Genomic DNA, 22911 nt, shown 5'->3' with positions numbered 1-22911 from the left:
CCAGGTGTACCGCCAGAATCCAGAAACAATTGAACAGTTGAAGCAGTACATCTCATGTGCATGTGAAACCATTCCGCCAGACACGTTGTCAAAGGTTTCGGGTAATTTCATTCAGAGACTACGCCATATTATTGCTACGCATGGTGGATATGTGGAAAATATCGTACTATAGAGTTTCCCAGACCGCAGCGCCATCTGTTGTTGAAAATTGTAACTACTGTAATTTCGAAAGTTTGTCTGCCTGAAAATGTACTGTTGTCTCAAGCATATTGCAACAAACGGTGTATTTCTATCGCTGCTCGTTTAGTTTGTATTGCCGTTTCAAATATACCGGTGATTTTTGAAACACCCTGTACCATTAGGTGGTCTGCACTCAATTGTATGGTTCGATTCGTGTTGTAGACTACGTTAGTTTTCGTCCTTTTTTGTGCCATATTGTACAGTACTGTCAACCCTGGGTACGTATAATGGTGTTTTACTTTCTTCCAAACGCTGATTTGCTTATGTGTTTACTGTTATTTCGCTGTATGTACGTAACTTTTAAACTCCCTACGCACATTCATTGTGCTATTAGACAACTGGGAGCACTTTGGAACTGAATTTGTTTCTCAGGTGACATCCAATGACTAGTTCGTATACAAAGTCATTGAAAAAGCTGGATTTACACTAGAAGCAGGTCAAGCGACGCATGCCTGCATACGCGATTCGCGAGTACCAAACTGATGCCGATCAGAAAACGGAAAAGGCGAAAAACAGGAGGATTAAGGATTAGAAATTACCAAGGAAAGGGCTTTGTTACAAAAGTTAATACTGAATTCGGAAGATCGTAATACGATCCCTCCTTTCAATCATCGTATGAACTTCGAAATGGCAGATGCTGAGATTGCTGATCGCGGAATAGAAAAGCAACTACAATCGCTTTGCAGTCACTCTGAAGTGGAAAGGCCTCAGGACCAGAGGGATATCTGTAAGATTTTATAGAGATTGTACGAAAGAACTTGCTCCCCCTTCTATCAGTCATGTTTCGAGGGTCGGTGGAGCAAAGGAGGGTACCTAGCTGCTCGGAAAAATCGCAGGTCATTCCCTTTTTCAAGAATGGTGTAGGACAGATAGACATAATTGTAAACCTAAACTGTAGCAGTATTATAAAACGTGTTTTATGCTCATATATTATGACATTTTTGGAGAATGAAAATGTCCTCTATAAAAGTCAACGTGGATTCCGCAAATAGTGATCTTGCGAAACTCAACTCGCTCTTTTCCTCCATAAGACCCAGAGCGCTGTAGACAACGGCGATCAGGTTGATGTCGTGTCCCTTGACTTCAGGGAGGTGTTTGACACAGTCCCGCACCGCCGTTCAGTGGAAACCAAAATGCGTGCTTAACGAGTACCGGAGCAGATTTCCGACTGGATTCAAGACTTTCTTGCAGATAGAACTCAAAGCGTCTCTCTTAACGGAACAAAATCGATGGATGTAAATTTCCGGAGTACCTCAAGAAAGTGTGAAAGGACAGTCACTGTTTGCAGTATATACGAGGTGCATTCAAGTTCTAAGGCCTCCGATTTTTTTTCTAAGTAACTACTCACCCAAAATCGATGAAACTGGCGTTACTTCTCGACGTAATCGCCCTGCAGACGTACACATTTTTCACAACGCTGACGCCATGATTCCATGGCAGCGGCGAAGGCTTCTTTAGGAGTCTGTTTGGACCACTGGAAAATCGCTGAGGCGATAGCAGCACGGCTGGTGAATGTGCGGCCACGGAGAGTGTCTTTCATTGTTGGAAAAAGCCAAAAGTCACTAGGAGCCAGGTCAGGTGAGTAGGGAGCATGAGGAATCACTTCAAAGTTGTTATCACGAAGAAACTGTTGCGTAACGTTAGCTCGATGTGCGGGTGTGTTGTCATGGTGAAACAGCACACGCGCAGCCCTTCCCGGACGTTTTTGTTGCACTGCAGGAAGGAATTTGTTCTTCAAAACATTTTCGTAGGGTGCACCTGTTACCGTAGTGCCCTTTGGAACGCAATGGGTAAGGATTACGCCCTCGCTGTCCCAGAACATGGACACCATCATTTTTTCAGCACTGGCGGTTACCCGAAATTTTTTTGGTGGCGGTGAATCTGTGTGCTTCCATTGAGCTGACTGGCGCTTTGTTTCTGGATTGAAAAATGGCATCCACGTCTCATCCATTGTCACAACCGATGAAAAGAAAGTCCCATTCATGCTCTCATTGCGCGTCAACATTGCTTGGCAACATGCCACACGGGCAGCCGTGTGGTCGTCCGTCAGCATTTGTGGCACCCACCTGGATGACACTTTTCGCATTTTCAGGTCGTCATGTAGGATTGTGTGCACAGAACCCACAGAAATGCCAACTCTGGAGGCGATGTGTTCAACAGTCATTCGGCGATCCTCCAAAACAATTCTCTCCACTTTCTCGATCATGTCGTCAGACCGGCTTGCGCGAGCCTGAGGTTGTTTCGGTTTGTTGTCACACGATGTTCTGCCTTCATTAAACTGTCGCACTCACGAACGCACTTTCGACACATCCATAACTCCATCACCACATGTCTCCTTCAACTGTCCATGAATTTCAATTGGTTTCACACAAATTCAGAAAACGAATGATTGCACGCTGTTCAAGTAAGGAAAACGTCGCCATTTTAAGTATTTAAAACAGTTCTCATTCTCGCCGCTGGCGGTAAAATTCCATCTGCCGTACGGTGCTGCCATCTCTGGGACGTATTGACAATGACGCGGCCTCATTTTAAAACAATGCGCATGTTTCTATCTCTTTCCAGTCCGGAGAAAAAAAATCGGAGACCTTAGAACTTGAATGCACCTCGTATAAGTGATGTTATAGAAAGCGTCGGATGCTGTTTAATGCTGTTCCCAGATGATGGGGTTGTCTATAACTAGTAGCAACGCCAGAACATAGTAACGATTCGCAGAGAATAGATGAGCCTTTATGGTCTATTTTGGAGAGAACAGCGCATTAACGCTCATCTCAACTTGCCACTATCTCGCTGGAAGAATGGTATAAGATTATCTTCAAAACCATACAGGATCTGTGCGACGCATTCCGAGACGACTGAAAGCTGTTTTGAATGCCAACAAAAATGGTTCGAATGGCTCTCAGCACTATGGGACTTAACATCTGAGGTCATCAGTCCCCCTAGAACTTAGAACTACTTAAACCTAACTAACCTAAGGACAACACACACATCCATGCCCGAGGCAGGATTCGAACCTGCGACCGTAGCGGTCGCGCGGTTCCAGACTGTAGCGCCTAGAACCGCTCGGCCACCAACGGCCGGCGAGTGCCAACAGTTTTCCTAGGCCGTATGAGGTGTGCTAATGTGTTTGTTGCGTTTCCATATATTTGTCCATACCCTGCATCTTCAGAAGTAAATAAATATAATGAGGAATTAGTCGAGATATTTCCTAGATACAATTATTACAATGAAAAATAAGAAGAATATTGCCAAGTAATACTTTTCAATAAAAAATTAAGATTCACATCATTCTACGTGCGTTCATGTTGTTGATATGCTCAGTTACATTTGATACTGCCATTGCAATTCCTCCATTATTTTTTCTGATATACAGTGAGTAGATATTGCATCTTATATGATTTGATGTTGCCAATCGACTGTGCCTTCGTTAAAGAAATTGTCAGTACATCTTGTTCAAACACTATCTGCGAATAATTTGGTTAGTTCGTTGTAGGTAGAGGGTATGCTTCTCAGATTTTGTTGCATGCATCTCTGTGATTAGATCAGTCCCTTTCTGACACAGCTCTTACAATCTTTTCGAGCAATTCACGTTTACGTCTAGTGGACGATGTAATATGCTCCACTTGCTACTTGCTATATCGAAAGTATAACTAAACTTAATAAATATTTACTTTAAAGTAAGAATGAGTTTCTCCTCTGGTGAGATATACACGCATAAACAAAAGTTTTGCATCACCTCGGTTCCGGGAGTTCCGGAAACTGTACAGAAGATTGGAATAGAGATCAACATAAACATCATTTCCGCCCTTTTTATTGCTCATGAAAACCACACAGTGCATGTTGTACCACCATACAGCGAGACCTTCAGAGGTGGTGGTCCGGATTCCTGTACACACCGGTACCTGTAATACCCGTGGCACATACTCTAGCATATTATCCACAAGTTCATCAAGGCACTGTTGGTCCTTATTGTCCGAGTCCTCAACGCCGATCCGGCGTAGGCCCCTCAGAGTGGTTGGTGGGTCACGTCGTCCATAAACAGCCTTTTCAATCCACCCCAAGCGTGTTCGATGGGGTTCATGCTTGGAGAACATGCTGGCCACTCTAATCAAACAATGTTGTTATCCTGAAGGACGTCATTCACGAGATGTGCACGATTGGGGCGCGAATTATCGTCCATGAAGGCGAATGCCTTGTCAATATGTCGCCGAAATGGTTACACCATCGGTCGGAGGATGCTATTCACCTATCATACATCCGTTACGACGCCTTCCATGACCGCCAGCGGCGTACGTCGGCCCCACATAATGCCACCCCAAAACATCAGGGAACCTCCACCTTGCTGCACTTGTTGGACAGTGTGTCCAAGGCGTTTAGCCTAACCGGTTTGCCTCCAAACACGTCTCCGACGATTGTCTGGTTGAAGGCATATGCGGTACTCATCGGTGAAGAGAACGTGACGCCAATCCTGAGTGGTCCGTTCGGCATGTTGGGCCCATGCAGTCCATTGCACACAGTTTGAGCTGTAACACGACGTCCTGTGGCTGCACGAAAAGCGTTATTCAACATGGTGAGGTTGCTGTCGGTTTCCTCCGAGCAGTAATCCGTAGGAAGCGGGCATCCACTGCAGTAATAGCCCTTGGGCGGCCTGAGCGAGGCATGTCATCGACAGTTCCTGTCTCTCTGTATCTCCTCCATGTCCGAACAGCATCGCTTTGGTTCACTCCGAGACGCCTAGACACTTCCCTTGTTGAGAGCCCTTCCTGGTACAATGTAACACTGCGGACGCGATTGGACCGCGGTATTGATCGTGTAAGCGTGGTTGAACTACAGACAACACGAGCCGTGTACCTCCTTCCTGGTGGAATGACTGGAACTGATCGGCTGTCGGACCCCCTCCGTCTAATAGGCGCTGCTACTGCGTAGTTGGTTACATATTTGGGCGGGTTTAATGACTTCTATGAACAGTCAAAGGGACAATATCCACAGTCAACGTCTATCTTCCAGAGTTCTGGGAACTGGAATAATGCAAAAAACTTTCGAGTCTGGTGAAATGTCATCATGGCTAAACTGAAGCAACTGATTAAACTATATTATATACAACGTCAAGTAACTGATTAATTTGGGTTCGTTGTCCTATAGCTTGGAATTTTAATGATTGTTACAGAGTTGTAGTAAGCCTGCTATTTAAAACTGGATGGACCCAGTATGTGCGTTTTCCGTACCTACACGTCACAAATGAACCAAATACAAACTGCACCCTCCACGTCCATTTTCCACGGCCGACCACCAATGACTGAGGTGATGAGACAGCGAGCGCCCACCAACGCTCATCTTCTGAACTAGGACTACTACTGATTTCGATCGCGCGACAACCCGCGTTACATCTGAACGTAGCCTCGTTTTGTTCCCGCGATATCCGTGAGAAGTGAGAAGTGATCCGCTGACATGCGGCGAAATGATCACCCGTGCCTCAGCAGGCTTCTCATGTTGCCGCATGGGCGCTGCCCGCACGTGATACAGGCGTGTGCAGAATCTCACATGACACTCCGTCTGGCGAAACACTAACTCCAGCCTTCACATTTTCCGTTTTCAGCGCCCAATAAATGCATCCTTGGAAACAAAAGGCAGCCAAGGATAGATACCTCATTTCTAGTTTCTAAGAGTGCACCTACTTCGAAAAGGCATACCTGTCGTCAAACAAATACTGTTCAAGTTGTAAATTTTGCGCTCATCATCGTCAGTTGTGAATTAAGTGACGTTTTTCTCTTTCCTTGCAGCTAATTGTACTTTATTATCTGTAACGTTAAGTTTCATTTGGTAGTCACCTGCATTTCACTCAATGTAGAGGTGTAAAACAGGAATGTGTGCAACAGTACTCCGTCTGTCCTATCATATAGCTACATATGGATAAAAATGGTTCAAATGGCTCTGAGCACTATCGGACTTAACATCTGTGGTCATCAGTCCCCTAGAACTTAGAACTACTTAAACCTAACTAACCTAAGGACATCACACACATCCATGCCCGAGGCAGGATTCGAACCTGCGACCGTAGCAGTCGCGCAGCTCTGGACTGAGCGCCTAGAACCGCTAGACCACCGCGGACACATGGATACTGGACATATGGAATACGGGGAGTAGCTCACAATTGGTCCACCTCTTACTTTAGCAACAGGCAACAAAAGGTCATTATTCACAATGTTCATAACGGCTGTGATGTGGGGTCTGAATGGGGTTCTGTCAAGTGGGGGGTGCCCCAGGGATCAGTGTTGGGGCCACTCCTGTTCCTTATTTATATGTGATATGTTCTCTAGTATTATGGGTAACTCTAAAATATTTCTATTTGCTGATTAGCTTAGTAGTAAAGGATGTTGTGTGCAACATTGGCTCAGTTTCAAATAGTGCAGTACTTGACCTAAGTTCATAGCTTGTAGAAAATAAACTAACGCTAAATCACAGTAAGACTCAGTTTTTACAGTTTCTAACACGCAATTCAACAAAACCTGACGTTTTAATTTCACAGAACGGGCATATGATTAGTGAAACTGAACAGTTCAAATTTCTATGTGTTCAGGTAGATAGTAAGCTGTCGTGGAAAGCCCACGTTCAGGATCTTGTTCAAAGACTCAATACTGCCATTTTTACTATTCGAACGGTATCAGAAGTGAGTTATCGTTCGACACGAAAATTAGTCTACTTTGCTTATTTTCATTCGCTTATGTCGTAGGGTATTATATTTTGGGGTAACTCTTCCCATTCTAAAAGGATACTTTTGGCTTAGAAACGGGCGGTTCGGGCAGTAAGTGGTGTAAGTTCACGAACCTTTTGTCGACCCCTGTTCACGAGTCTGGGTATTTCGACATTGGCCTCTCAATATAAATAAATATATATATATAACCTGCATTTGGATCGGACTTCCTTAACTATTGTGCAAAAAGGTGTGCAGTATGCTGCTGCATCCATTTACAATAAGCTGCTACTCGAATTCAAAAATCTTAGCAGTAATCCACGCGCTTTCAAATCGAAACTGAAGAGTTTCCTCATGGGTCACTCCTTCGATTCTGCCGAGGAGTTCTTTGATAAATTAAGCTGATTCTTATTGTACTGTTGATTGCGTTTACTTAAACTTATGGACTGACTTTTTTCGTGTTCATGAACATTTATTTTTATCTGTTATTACTTTTACGTTGTAATTTCATGTACTGACACGTTCCATGACCTTGTAGATGTGCTCCTCAATTTGGTCCTACGTAACTTGACGTGTAAATAAATAAATAATCTAGATCATCTTACAGAGCTACTTACACATAGCCTAATAGGACTGTAACCATTGCTACAGCTGCTGCTGCCACCTCCACCACCACCTCTAACTATAATTACTCGCACCGTAGCACCCTCTTCTCGTCGTCCTCTCCATCCCCCATTCCCTGTCCCCCACATATGCAACAGACTAACCCCTCCGCTCAAAATCTCGAATTGAGGGTATATTATTGCGAGAACGGGTTAAGGTGAAATAGAGACAAATGGTAGAGCCACAGCGGATGTACAAGCTGTCTCAAGGAGAGATGAAGGGAAAAGCGGAACGATGTTTAGAGTTGAACGTCTCGTCGATGCTTAGGTGATGGGTAACGAAGTGGGAGAAAAAAAAAAGCCAATAAATCGGTCGTGACCATGTTGAGTGAATCGTTGTGGAAAACCGAATTTAGGATGGTGGAGCGCAGATTCAAGTACCGATTCTCCCGAACGCCAGTCTAGTGTCTGAAATGTTACGTCACCTCACTCGGTCGTTCCCCCCCCCCCCCCCCCCCCCCGCCCTCTGTCACTCACAAGCGCTTATCGCTTTGTACGGTCTCCATTATTTGGCAATGATGCCCGTGATGCCATTTCTGTCGCCACAGTAGTCAGTTAAACTAAGGGAGGGAATTCGTGAACGTATTGACGGAGAATGGCAACATATCTGGGATAGGGCAGAAACAGGGAGGAGAATCTACCAGTTTCTTCCTACCATAAAAGAAAGAACATAAATGACATACTTGCTTCGGACCAAGGGAGCTGTACACTACCTGTCGGGACATGGTTCTGTAGCCAGCTAGTTAAAAAATACGACAGCGCACCACAGACACTTGTGAATCTGGAGCAACCGGTACTTCGGATCACATCGTCTGGGAGTATGCCGTTAGACAAGATGTTACAGACCAGGACAGGAAGGCATTTGGAAATGCAACAGTCTATAATTTAATAAGAAAAGAGGAACTGAATTCTTCCACAGTTAAGATATCAGCTTACGAACTGCAAGCCGTTTTCATGGCCGTGAGAGAACCACGAACGTGCCTTATATCATGATAGCGAGACGGGTCACGGCAGAACGCCCACCTCCTGGAAGCAGGTAGGAGATGAGTCTCGGGAGGAGCAGGAAGGACTTCCTGAGACCCTGACTGCCACCTCCCCATCTGTACACCTTGGGTGGCACAGCAGCGCATCCCCTATGAATCCTGAGTTGCACCTCAGCACGTCAGAGGCTAACCATCCAGACAAAAAGAGAGATCCAGCCTGGTTCTAATACCAAGTACTGTAGTGCTGTGTAGTACAGTGTCGTAGGAGTGTAGTTCAGAATCGTTACAAAATTTGTGACATACCAGTGCCGCATTGTGTAACAGACGAGTAGTGTGCGTTCTGGATTTCGTATGAACAGATATCTGTGCTCCATATGGCCAAATCGTAGTATTCCGATTTTTTAGTTATTATCATTATTAGTATTATTGTTATTATTTGTCTTAATATAGTTATTCTACGTAGCTTTCCCCCCATTAAACAGCACAATCCTTAGATATTACTAACACATTTGAAATAATGTTTAAACAATATTTGCTTCATTCATGCCAATTCATGTTCAACATTCGGTCTGTTCTTTTATATACGAGGATTGAATGTAAAGTAATGCCTCCACCTTCGTTAATTGGGTTTGGATGGGAATATTTTAATAAATCAAACGCGGAAATAATCCTTAGAATGTGATCTTTAGTTACCAATATTCACTTTTCTAAATAATCACCAGTCAGTTGGGTACATTTCTGCCAACGACAAACAAGTTTTGCCGGCCGGTGTGGCCGAGCGGTTCTAGGCGCTTCGGTCTGGAACCGCGCGACCGCTACGGTCGCAGGTTCGAATCCTGCCTCGGGCATGGATGTGTGTGATGTCCTTAGGTTAGTTAGGTTTAAGTAGTTCTAAGTTCTAGGGGACTGATGAGCTCAGATGTTAAGTCCCATAGTGCTCAGAGCCATTGGAACCATCTGAACAGACAAGTTTTCTGAAGCCGTCACGGAAGAGGTCGACACTCTCTTTCCGCAACCACAGTCTCACAGTTCTCTCAACGTCTTCATCAGAAGCATAATGATGTCCCCGCGGAACGTCTTTCAATATCGGGAACAGATGGAAGTCAGACGGTGCTAAATCTGGACTGTATGGAGGATGCCGTACGGTGGTGAGATTAAGCCCTGTCAAGTTCTGCTGTGGTGGCACGTTAAGTGTGTGGTTTGGCATTGTGCTGCAGGGAAACATTTCCCTTTTCCTTTCGGGCCCTCGTTAGTCGCTGTTTCAGAGTTCGCAGCTTTGTGATGTAACACTCTGAATTTATTGTCGTTCCACGATCAAGGAAATCAACATGGATAACACCGTCTGCGTCCCAGAACACCGTGGCCATATTTTTTCGAGCTGAGGGCTGCGTCTTTAATTTATTTTTCTGGGGCGAGTCTTTTTGTCGATATTCCATAGACTGACTTTTCGTCTCCGGGTCGTAATGGTGTACCCACGTTTCGTCTCCTGTTAAAACAGAACGGAGAAAGGCGTCAACTTCATTCTCGTAACGCGAGAGTAGTTCCTGGCGAGTTTAAAGTCTGTGAGCTTTCATTGCAGGAGTAAGCATCCGGGGTACCCATCGTGGACAGGTCTTCCGATAGCCAAGCAAGGTAATAATCTCGGAAACAGGAATAGTACGGTAGGCTAAGATTTCCCGAGTTTCAAAGGATTCCAAACCGGCTCTTCCTGCATTGTTGCAAGCAACGAAAGCTACAGTTACCCATCCGTTACCCAAACTGGAGGAAGAAGAAACTTTCATTAAGGAAAAATTTAACCTCTCACCACAAAATAAAGTAGGTCCATTAATAAGAACAAATTGAGTAGTTTTACCTACTCCTCTTGTTTCGTTCTTTTTACCCTTCGCAGAAGATGTCGAAGCACCAAGAGTGCCGTCCACATTGACAAGTGATTTGTAAATAAGTTTCTTCTGAAAGTTTCTTCTTCCTCCAGTTTGGGTAACGGATGGGTAACTGTAGCTTTCGTTGCTTGCAACAATGCAGGAAGAGCCGGTTTGGAATCCTTTGAAACTCGGGAAATCTTAGCCTACCGTACTATACCTGTCTCCGAGATTATTATTGCTAGTGAGGATTCCTACCTTTTACCTCACGGGAATTTGTCTTTGTCTTGTCGTAGACGTATCAAGATAAATTCTGATTCTAGTATTCACTTATGGGTGAAGGCAAGTGGTCCTTCTTCTTTGGAAGATTGTCGCATTGTGGGTGATTGTACTTTATATAATTGTGCTTGCAATTTCTCTCAGAGTGATACGACGATCGTCCTGAATCAGTCCGTCAACATTTTGCTTGTGAAACTCGGTGGTTGCTGTCACAGGACGTCCAACTCTTTGTTTGTCACGCAGGTCAGATGTTCCCGCCTCAACAACTTTAAACTTACTCGCCCAAGGACGCAGAGTACTCACACAACACAACCACCATAAACTGCTTTCATTCTCTGATGAATCTCCTTTGGGGTGACACCTTCTGCTGGCAAGAATTCAGTGACTGCACGTTGCTTAAATCGCATTGCCCGACCGTCTGCGCAGGGTTCCATACTTTACCCAGTAACAACACAACCGTTCAATGCTAAGGCTTCCCGCCAGCTGGAGCTGTAGAGGAGAGGCTACGGAACAAGCCAGTACCTGCCGCATACCAATGCTGCCAACTGTTGAAGAGTTACGAAAGTGGAGGCATTACTTTTCAGTCAGTCCTCGTAGATAACAGACTAAACGAAAATAGCAAATAAATGAATGATGCCTTGTGTCTGAAAATCTTACAGAATTTTTAAGTATTTGTGTGTCGTATTTTTTGAGAGCGGATATTGGAGAGAAAAAGCAGCATTTCTGTAAACCAGAGCTTTCCAAACTTATCCACATGGCGACATCCTTCTAATACATAACATTTCGCGACACCCTTTCACTAATATTAAAGAAAGATTGTGTTGTAACTAACCATATTTCAAAAAAAATTAATTTTTATATTTAATTTCTAGGTACAGTACAACTATGTATTAACCACAAATACAAAACTTTTCAATATTGTTATGAATTCAATGACTCACGTGGGCATGACGAGAATTACAAGTCTGATTCTACTAGTCACCCGCCATCCTTGAGGCAGCTACTCGATGCCCCGTAGTCAGGATACGCGGTTTGGAAAGCACTCTAAACGATCGTGGTAGATCACCGAAAAGCCACACTCAGCTTGACCGGTGTACCAAACTACCGTTCATATTCCATGCGGGACCGCCTCACCTACTAGTCTCGCAGTCTAGACCGCTTGGCATTAAGTTACACAACTAGGTTAAACTTGCTGTATTTGTTTTTTTCACTAATTTCTATTCGATTTCAAAGCACAAAAGACTTCATACTAAGGCACATAGCATGGTAACCGGTGTGTTGCATTTGCCTAGTTGCATCACGTGAACGTCAAAGAGTATAGCTACACCACAACTGGTAGGATCAACTAAAATGCCGAGTGATCGTACTTCAGCTTACTCGCTGTCCGGAAGTCTTCTGTAAACTATAGACTGTAGCCGCATAACACCCGCTGCAGAGTGAAAATCTCATTCTGGAAACATCCCCCAGGCTGTGGCTAAGCCTGGAAGGTAGGAGACGAGGTACTGGCGGAAGTAAAGCTGTGAGGACGGGGCGTGAGTCGTGCTTGGGTTCGTGCTTGGGTAGCTCAGTTGGTAGAGCAGTTGCCCGCGAAAGGCAAAGGTCCCGAGTTCGAGTCTCGGTCCGGCATAAAGTTTTAATCAGCCAGAAAGTTTCATATCAGCGCACACTCCGCTGCAGAGTGAAAATCTCATTCTAGTAAAAAAAAAAAAAAAAAAAAAAAAAAGTTTAAATGTGTGTGAAATCTTATGGGACTTAACTGCTAATGTCATTAGTCCCTAAGCTTACATGCAACTTATCCTAAATTATCCTAAGGACAAACACACACACCCATGCCCGAGGGAAGACTCGAACCTCCGCCGGGACCAGCCGCACTGTCATTCTAGTTCACGTCTATATTGGAGATAAGGAATTTTCTCTCCATACGTTGTGGTTACTATTTTTTTTGAGGGGGTGGGGGATACATAACGTTCAGAATCAATACGGGCCACTTGTCACCGAAAAACTGTTCACATGGATTACCTTGAGGTAGGATTTCATGCTGTACGCGACTTCACATTATAGACCTTGCGTGACAGTTACAGCGAGGTTTCGACTCGTCTGCTCCGTGTAATGACCGCAGTTTAAAATGATTCTACAAATTGGAAAACGTGCCCTTGTCCTTCAAAGTGTTACGTCAGAATGCCGTATGCAGACGCTATTATCCTCACGCGAAGAGTACCACAATACACGTAGTGAGTCCGCTGTGGAGCGTTTTGTTTTTTGCTCCGTAACGACATCCGGTGACGCACCATTAGCTCTGAGTGGATGACGTCAGGGCTCCTGAGCGTTTAGCAGAATCTGTGTCCACATGCCGTTAGCTAACATTGACCTCTTTTTTTTTTTTTTTGTCATTGCTTGCAGAAGTTCCTGCTGAAGAAGGCTGCGGATTCAGCCAGCGATGGCTCTGGGCTGCTCGTAGGGGCGACTGACAGCTAGCTGATAGCGCCTCGTTCCTAATAAGGTAAGGCTCGCTCCTGCGTGCGCGTTAACTGCTAGCGCTGCTTACTACAGTGTCTGCTTGCGACACCCCGACACCCTCGTCTGTTGAATCAAAGTCACCGCGTGACCGAAAGCCTTACTTTTCGGGGGTATGACAGACGGTGTTAAACGAGATGGGGAAACGAACATCCACTGCCAGAAATCAGTCTCGTCTCCTATTGACCTTCAAGTAAAACAATGCGGTTTTTTTGTTTTGTTTTTTAATGCACGGTTGTCATTTTCTGGAGGGTCAGAACTAAGGTACAGTCAAACGAATTTTCTTCTACATATTCAAATAACAGATCAACGTATTTCAGTGTCCCTGATAACGGGTTCTCGGTTTCTTTTATCGCCTCGTCTTTACCCTCTTCTTCTACCGAACACATTTTCTTCACTATATCCGCGTCATATAGCTGTTCTAATCCCGCTTTACAAACATCGTTATTCAGCTATTCACGGATGTTTTCATCATCCTCGTTTCACAACCAGAAATTTGTATTCTGGATGAACATTTTTTGCTCGTTGTAGTAGAATAACACAGGCTTCTACTAAAATGTTCGACGTTTCGACCCCTCTGCTGGGATCTTCCTCAGGATCTTTTGGTGTTCACTACTGCTAGAACACTGTCAGAGACGAGTGTTGCGTCCACTTATAAAGGGGGAGCAGAGCGGGAATATTAACGTATGACTGTGGCCCACCAATGGTAGCCACATGAATTTTAACCAATACTATCACTTCTCCAGCACGAACGCCAGAAAAGTCCCCCTTTATAAGTGAACGCGACACTCGTCACTGACAGTGTTATAGTAATAGTGAACACCAAAAGATCCTGAGGAAGATCCCAGAAGAGGGGTCGAAACGTCGAACATTTTAGAAGAAACATGACGCGGCCTGATAACCCAGAATATTTTAACTTCAGTGACAACGGCCACGAAAGCCTGCAGACTTACATAAAACACAGGCTTGCTTTTTTTAAGTCTGCCGAATTATATATAATCTGCATCCATAATATCAGAAGTTTGCTAAACTTGGTCTCATTTCCACATATTATTTGTGATAATAACAAGTTAAACTACCAATCCAAAGTTTTCCGTTACCCATAACAACTTTGGATTTGTGGTTAAAACAGCCATTTAGCTTTAAATATCCTGTCATATCCTCATTCTGACAATAAAACAAGTATAAACACGTAATAAAATGTAACACCTGCAGCCGTTACGTTACGCCTAGAGCGTTACGGGCTGAAGATGGTGCACAGAAGCACCGAAACTGCTAGCCATATTATAAATGACATTATGTGGCAACCAGTTGCGGTGCTTCAGTGCAGCGTCTACAGGCCTTAACTGACGCGGACAGGTTAATTCCACTCGCATATACGATTTATCAGTGGCCAACAGCTATGAACCAGTTTTCGCAGATTACCTGCAACAACGATGGTGGTTCAAAACTGGTTCAAATGGCTCTGAGCACTATGGGACTTAACTTCTGAGGTCATAAGTCCCCTAGAACTTAGAACTACTTAAACCTAACTAACCTAAGGACATCACACACATCCATGCCCGAGGCAGGATTCGAACCTGCGACCGTAGCGGTCGCGCGGTTCCAGACTGAAGCGCCTAGAACCGCTCGGCCACACCGGCCGGCCAACGATGGTGGTAGTCTGCGGAAGCCAGTTCATGAATGTTGGCCACTGATGAATCGTGTATATGATTGGAGTTAACCCCCTCAGCGTCAGTTACGGGCTGAAGATGGTGCACAGAAGCACCGAAACTGCTAGCCATATTATAAATGACATCGTAAGGAGGGCTGAAGATGTACCATTTTATTACACAAGTGAACGGCCGAAGTCCATCCAACCTCCAATCAGAAAGATGGACGCCTCTGTTGTCTATTTGACTGGTTGATCGCCTAGAGCGGTACTGATGAGAACCCACAATACTGACGTGCCTTTACCCAACACGGTTCTGTTCAAACAGGCCTCATTCCTTGAGCTGTCTGTGTTGCAATCATTTCGCATCAGTTTACAGTACATTGTCTGCATCTAGCAATGTGTTTATATACCTGCATACTGGGGCGGATGCAGGAGACTGGAATTGAAAAACGCAGTGTAACTGTAGCTCTGCATCAGGAAGGTTATTCTGGTAAGACAATGGCAACAAAAGTTTGCCGTGGGGTATACGTTGTAGCGATTCAAGCAAACCGTCGCCATTGCAAGAGTTTCGCGATGTGGAAGACCTCGAGTAATACCATACAGTACCGAGTAAACGCAAGGGGACTCATCATCATCAGTTATCTGCTATATCAGCAGGTCCTTTGCCTCTCCATTTTCTGCTAACCATTGCTTCCTTCTTAAGGCTGCTGTTTGTTGTACCGTCCATCATGTCATCCAGTATCTGGAATCTCTTCCTTCCTCGCTTCCTTTTCCCTTCTACATAACCTTCTAAAACTGTTTTTATCAGTCCGTCATTCTTTCTTAATATATGCCCAATCCAATTTCTTTTTCTTCTCTTTATTACATCTAGTAACTGTCTTTTCTCTCCCACTCTTCTCAGTACCTCTTCATTTTTTACTCTGTCCATCCAACTTATTCTTTCCATCTTCCGCCATGTCCAGATCTCAAAAGCCTCCAGCCTTTCTGTCTTTTTTCCTCATAGTCCATGTTTCAGCGCCATATAGAAGAACACTCAATACAAAACATTTTATGAGTCTCTTTCTGAATTCTCTGTCCAGACCGCTGCAGAAGATTCTCCTTTTCTTATAAAACGCCTCTTTTGCCATTGCTATCCTTGTTTTAATTTCTGTGGTGCACTTCCAGTCGGTGTCTATCCTGCTTCCAAGATACTTAAAATTTTGCACCTGTTCTAGTGTTTCTCCATTCAGCACAATTTTTATTTCCTTATTTCCTCATATTGCCAATACTTTTGTTTTATTTGTGTTAATTTTCATTCCATATTTTTTCCCGTTAGTTGCAATGGTGTCCACCAAATCCTGTAATTATTTTTCCCCTGTGGCTAGAAGGACCATGTCATCAGCAAATCTCAAGCATCCTACTCTTCTTCCTCCAATTTCTACTCCTTTGTCATCTAATGAGCATTGGTCAATCATATTTTCCAAGTACAGGTTGAAAAGAGTAGGTGATAAACAGCATCCTTGTCTTACTCCTTTCCCTAGTCTGATCCAGTTTGTACTTTCTCCTCTCACTTTAACTGAAACTTTTTGATTAAGGTATAATGAGTTTATAAGTCTTCTGGTTTTCCAGTCCACTCTCTTTTCCCTCATAATAGTCGCCAGCTTGTCCCAAACCACTTTGTCAAATGCCTTTTCTAAATCGATGAAGCACATATATAGGTCTCTTCCTTTTTCAATAAACCTTTCTCCCAAGATTCGTAGGAGCCCTATTGCATCTCTGGTGCCCGTATTCCGTCTAAAGCCAAACTGCTCCTCGCCGAGATTCTCCTCTATTACTTTATCAAGTCTTTTATTAATTATTCTTAACATCACTTTGGCTGCATGTGAAATGAGGCTGATTGTCCTGTGCTCGCTGCATTTCTTGGTTCCTTGTTTTTTCGGTAATGGAATCATTACTGTTGTCAAAAAGTCCTCAGGCCATTCACCACTGTCATATATTTTATTACATAACCTCAATATTTCTCTTATTCCATTGTGGTTCAAGCATTTTAGTATTTCTCCCGGTATTTTATCTGTACCCACCTGAAATCCGAGAGGAAGTACATTGAATGCGAGCAGCTCCAATCTCTGGATCGACAGTGCAACGCCGTCTTCATGAACAAGGTTTAAAGTAGTGCATGGCGGACGAAAACTTTATTGCGCAAACAAAGTAAGGTGGAACTACTACTGTGGCCATAGCAACATAAAAACTGGAGCTTGTAAGGATGGTCCAAGGTGTTCTTCACGGACGAATCTAATAAAACAAAAACCAAAGAAAAGAAAAAAAGAACGCACCACGGAGAAATTTTCGAATGGGGCGGCCTGGAATCTCATTGACTGGAGCAGAATTATCAGTGATGAGTTCTGTTTCGAACTGAGCCTCAATGACCAGGGAAGACGTGTCTGCAGACGCCACGCACAGTGGTGGGATACGAACCTGATTGTCGTCCGCCGTACGGCCCGACAACCAGGAGTAATGGTTTGTGGGTGCCATTTCTTTTCATAGGAGGATCTCTCTAGTTGTCATCCGCGGCGTCATTGCAGCACAGCGGTGAGTCGTCGACACTGTACGACCCGTTTTGTTGGCCCTCATGGCAGGCCATCCTGGGTTTGCATTTAAGCAAGATACTGCCCACCAGCACTCGAGGAGAGTTGCTATTGGTTGTCTTCGTGCTTGCCAAACCCTGTCTTCACCAACAAGGCCGTCGGAACACTCCGCAATTGAGAAATGTTGGAGCATTATGTGCAGGGCCCACCAGTCACCTTGGGATTTCGACGATCTGACACGCCAGTTGGACAGAATTGGCTCGATATCTCTCACGACGACACCCAACAACCGTGTCAATCAGTGCCAAGCCGAATAACTGCTTAGATAAGGGCCAGAAGTAGACCAACGCGTTATTGACGCCCCGTAATGTGAAGTCCTTTTTTCTTGAATAAATCATCCAATTTTTCTGAAATTGTATTATTTGTTTGTCTGTACATGTACAACACATCTATTTATTCCCGTTCCGATCTGGTAATTTCCCGGGTGATAAAGACTGTTGTCTAGTAGTACTGCTCGCTAGGTACACTATGTGATCAAAAGTATCCCCACACCCCCAGAAACACACGTTTCTCATATTAGGTGCATTTTGGTGCCACCATCTGTCAGACACTCCACATCAGCGACCTCAGTAGTCATTAGACGTCGTGAGAGAGCAGAGTGCGGCGCTCCACGGAACTCACGGACTTCGAACGTGGTCAGGTGATTGAGTGTAACTTGTGTCAGAAGTCTCTACGCAAGATTTCCACACTCTTAAACATCTCTAGGTCCATTGTTTCCGATGTGATAGTGAAGTGGAAACGTGAAGAGACACGTACAGCACAAAAGCGTACATGCTGACCTCGTCTGTTGACTTACCGAGACCGCCGACAGTTGAAGAGGGGTCGTAATGTGTAATAGGCAGACATCTATCCAGACCATCTCACAGGAATTCCAAACTGCATCAGGATCCACTGCAAGTACTATGACAGTTACGCGGGAGGTGAGAAAACTTGGATTTCGCGGCCGAGCGGCTGATCGTCAGCCACACACATCATGCCGATAAATGCCAAACGACGCCTCGCTTGGTGTAAGGAGCGTAAACATTGGACGATTGAACAGTTGAAAAACGTTGTGTGAAGTGATGAATCACGGTACACAATGTGGCGGTCCGATGGCAGGGTGTGGGTATGGCGAATGCCCAGTGAACGTCATCTTGTAGTGCCAACAGTAAAATTCGTAGACGATGGCGTTATGGTGTGGTCACGTTTTCCATGGAGGGGGGCTTGTACCCCTTGTTGTTTTGCGTGACACTATCACAGCACATGCCTACATTGATGTTTTAAGCAGCTTCTTCCTTCCCACTGTCGACGAGCAATTCAGGGATGGCGATTACATCTTTCAACACGATCGAGCACCTGTTCATAATGCACGGCCTGTGGGGGAGTGACTACACGACAGTAACATCCCTGTAATGGACTGGCCTGCACAGAGTCATAACCTGAATCTATAGAACACCTTTGGCATGTTTTGGAACGCCGACTTCGTGCCAGGCCTCACCGACCGACATCGATACCTCTCCTCAGTGCATCACACCGTGAAGAATGGGCTGCCATTCCCCAAGAAATCTTCCAGCGCCTGACTAAACGTATGCCTGCGAGAGCCGAAGCTGTCATCAAGGTTAACGGTGGCCAACACGATATTAAATTCCAGCATTACCGATGGAGGGCGCCACAAACTTGTAAGTGATTTTCAGCGAGGTATCCGGGTACTTTTGATCACACAGTGTACGCGAACGGAAGGCTCAGCTGTCCTTTGAATATCTGGGTCTTAGATTAAGTAAACATCGTAGGGCGTCATAATATGTCTGTAACAACATCTGCCCGTTACGAGTACAAAGCTTGGCTATGCTGCTTCAGCCTGCTGGTGCTATCTTGGCGAAATGAGACACAGCAGACAAAGCTCTCCCCGCAGCGGAAAAGACTCTCGGCTGCGGGAAGAAGAGAATGGAACAAAAAAGTAACGAGAGGGCACCAAGTCTGGGGCACTCCGTTGGTCCTCGTGTTAATAATAGAACGTCACTCGCCTGTTCTACTTCTTCCGCTCCCCTAGGGAGTCGCTATTTTTAGTTTCGCGTGAATGAAATTCTCCTGCTAGGTCAGTTGACGAAACGGGCAGTTTGCCACAAGCGTTTCTGTCTGCACAGTAGCTGTTTATGGAAGATGTAAATGGCGCAATGAATCTTTCTGGCAGAACAGGCAATTTTCCAGTTAATTAATAATTGCTACGTGGCATTAGTTGCTTAAAAACTAAAAATCAATCATGCAGTCAGAAGTGGGCACATAATTTCAGTCACTGCTCTTCCGGATGAATAGGCCATACCTTGTTTCATTACGAGGGGCGTTTGAAAAGTCCGTGCAAAAGTAAAAACTACTTACGTGTTTGGGGTAAAACTTTTTTATTATTTTTCGACGTAGTCTCCTTTTAGACTTATACACTTCGTCCAGCGCTGTTTTAATTTGTTGATCCCTTCCAAATAATAGGAATTGTCCAAGTCTGCAAAATAGCTGTTAGTTACTGCAATCACCCCCTCGGTTGAATAAAATCTTTGTCCCGTCAGCCATTTCTTCAAACTGGGGAACAAATAGTAGTCCGAGGGAGCCAAGTCTGGAGAATAGCGGGGATGTGAAACGAGTTGGAATCCTATTTCCATTAATTTTGCGACCACAACCGCTGAGGTTTGTGCTAGTGCATTGTCGTGATGGAAAGGGACTTTTTTGCGGTCCAATCGCCGGCGTTTTTCTTGCAGCTCGGTCCAATAACGATGAATAATATTCACATGTAATAGTTTTACCCTTTTCCAGATAGGCGGTGATGATTATTCCTTGCGAATCTGAAAAGACAGTCGCCATAACCTTTCCGGCTGAAGGGATGGTCTTCGCCTTTTTTGGTGCAGGTTCTCCCTTCGTAACGCATTGTTAGATTCTTTTTTGGTCTTAGGAGTATATTAATGTATCCATGTCTGATCCTCAGTGACGAAACGACGCGTAACGTCCTGCGGATTCTTGCTGAACAGCTGCAAACCATCCGTGCAACACTTCGCACGATTCCGTTTTTGGTCAGGCGTGAGCAATCGCGGAACCCATGTTGCGGATAGCTTTCTCATGTCTAAATGTTTGTGCAAAATATTATGTACCCTTTCATTTGAGATGCCCAGAGTACTAGCAATCTCACGCACCTTAACTCTTCTGTCATCCATCACCATATCATGGATTTTATCAATGATTTCTGGAGTCGTAACCTCCACAGGGCGTCCAGAACGTTCAGCATCACTTGTGCCCATATGGCCAATCCAAAAATTTTGAAACCACTTATAAACTGTTCTAATCGAAAGTGCAGAGTCACCGTAATGTTTATAAAGCTTCTCTTTAGTCTCCTGAGGCGTTTTGCCTTTCATAAAGTAATGTTTAATCACCACACGAAATTCTTTTTCGTCCATTTTTTGAAAATCACTCGACTTCCTTGATTCACACGAATGCCAAACACAAAGGAATAGATCAATATGGCTGAAACTTGGTGTGTGTTGTTTCCAAATCTGCTACTAACTAAACATGGCCTCGATAAGCGCCGGTCGTGCCATCTCTCGGACTTTGCATGGACTTTTCAAACGCCCCTCGTATTAGAGGAAATAGTTGAGATATGTCAAGACTACTGTAAGAAATTTTTTACTTTCTAGGGCTCGTCGTACTGGCATTTGAGAAAAGAAAACAATCATAAGATGTGCGACTTTAGCCCAGAGTTATGGAAAACGAAACAGAAACATTTTCGTGTACATTTTTCTTGCTGTTGAAGTTAGTGCTGTTGGAAGACAATGTGTTTTTCCTGTTCATAGAGTTTCTTTAAAGCATTCTAATCTGGACCAGGTGAGATTCTACGAAGATTAGATTCTACTAAGATTATGCGAAAGAACTTGCTCCCATTCCAGCCGTAGTTTATGGTAGATCTCTGTACCAACGAACGTACCTAGCGACTGGGGAAAAACTCAGGTCACTCGCTTTTTAAGAAGGAACTTAGGATAGACACACATAATAATAGACCTTTATCGTTGACGTCAATCTGTTGTAGAATAATGAAACCTGCTTTATGTCCAAAAATTATGACGTTCTTTGGAGAACGAAGATCTCCTCTATAAGAATCAAGATGGATTCCTCATAGAGAGGCCTTGCGAAACTCGGCTCGCTCTGTTCCTGCATGAGACACGTTGCGCTGTAGACGACGACGCCCAGGTTGATGCCTTGTTGCTTGACTTCAAGAAAGCATTTGACACCGACCCGCACTGCCGTTTAGTATGTATGTCGGAGGATTTTAATGAAATGTGCTGAAGCAAAATATTTTGCAGTACCACATCTTCATCTTCTCCTTCTTCTGCTGCTGCTGCGTATCCACTAATGGATGTTTGCGATCACATTTGTCCAGTCTCGTCTGTCTCTTCCAGCAGGGATCAGGTCGCCGGCGTTTCTTATTCCTGTCCTGTTGATGTTGCGGAGCCATGACATTTTTCTCCTACCAATTCCTCTTTTGCCTTTAATCTTCCCCCTTGATTATCAGTTTAGGAAAGTGGATATCTTTCATTTCGTATCACTCAGCCTAAGTAAGCTGTTTTCTTACGTTTGATTCTGATTAGCAATTCGCGGTCTCTTTTTGCTATTCTTAAGATCTCTTCATTTCTTTTCCTTGCTGCCCACGGAATTTTAAGTGTTCTTCGATATAACCACATCTCGAATGCTTCCAGTTTGTTCATGATGTTCACTTTCAACGTCCAACTTTCCACTCTGTACAAAAGCACTGACCACACATAGCTCTTCATCTTTTGAGGTTAAGGTCAGTGCCAGTGAACACTTTGTTAAATTTCACGAATGTGCTGCGGGCCTACTCTGCCTCTGATTTCCATGTCCGATGACCAATTTTCGCACAAGGACGCCCCGAATCTGTTCACCCTATGGGTTGATTATTATGCATTAATTCTGCATTTTGGTGCTCATCTGAATTGCGAGTGACTATCATAAATTTGGTCTTTTTGATGTTGATATTGAGACCCGTATTCCTGCTTTCTTCCCCCACTTAGTCAGAAGATCATGAAGATCGTTTATGTTATCTGCAATTAAGACTGTCTCATCTATGTATTTATGTTGTTAATCCATAACCCATAACCCATTTACTTTTATACTTATCTCACAATCTTCAAGCGCCTCCTGGAATACACAGTATGTTCTGAGTACAGGTTAAAGAGCAGTAGTGGGAGTACACGGCCTTGTCTAACTCCTCTACCGATTTTTTGTGCTTCTCTCAATTGGCCTCCAGTTCAGACGTCAGCAGTTTGATTCCAGTGCAGATTTTCTATACACCGAATATCTTTTCGGTCGATGTCCGGTCTTCTCAAAATTTGTACAAGTGTATCATGTTGCACTCTGTCAAACTCTTTTTCATAGAC

At 44.2% G+C, this 22911-nt stretch overlaps 1 protein-coding gene and 1 non-coding gene across 3 annotated transcripts in view; both read left to right on the top strand.

The window, feature by feature from the left end:
- Positions 1–22911, top strand: part of LOC126237476 (solute carrier organic anion transporter family member 5A1) — a 464177-nt gene that overhangs the window by 219584 nt on the left and 221682 nt on the right. For both annotated transcript variants that reach the window (XM_049947620.1, XM_049947619.1), the window contains exon 3: positions 13112–13211. The gene's annotated coding sequence lies outside the window, so the exon portion shown is untranslated. The remainder of the gene's footprint in view (positions 1–13111; positions 13212–22911) is intronic.
- Trnas-cga (transfer RNA serine (anticodon CGA)) lies at positions 12264–12338 on the top strand. The gene has a single exon. It is a non-coding gene; the product is annotated as a tRNA-Ser (tRNA).

The sequence above is a fragment of the Schistocerca nitens genome, chromosome 2, assembly GCF_023898315.1.
Source record: "Schistocerca nitens isolate TAMUIC-IGC-003100 chromosome 2, iqSchNite1.1, whole genome shotgun sequence".
In the NCBI taxonomy this organism is placed as follows: Eukaryota; Metazoa; Arthropoda; class Insecta; order Orthoptera; family Acrididae; genus Schistocerca; species Schistocerca nitens.
Note: the sequence above shows the minus strand (reverse complement) of the source record. Positions and strands in the feature narration are given on the sequence as shown.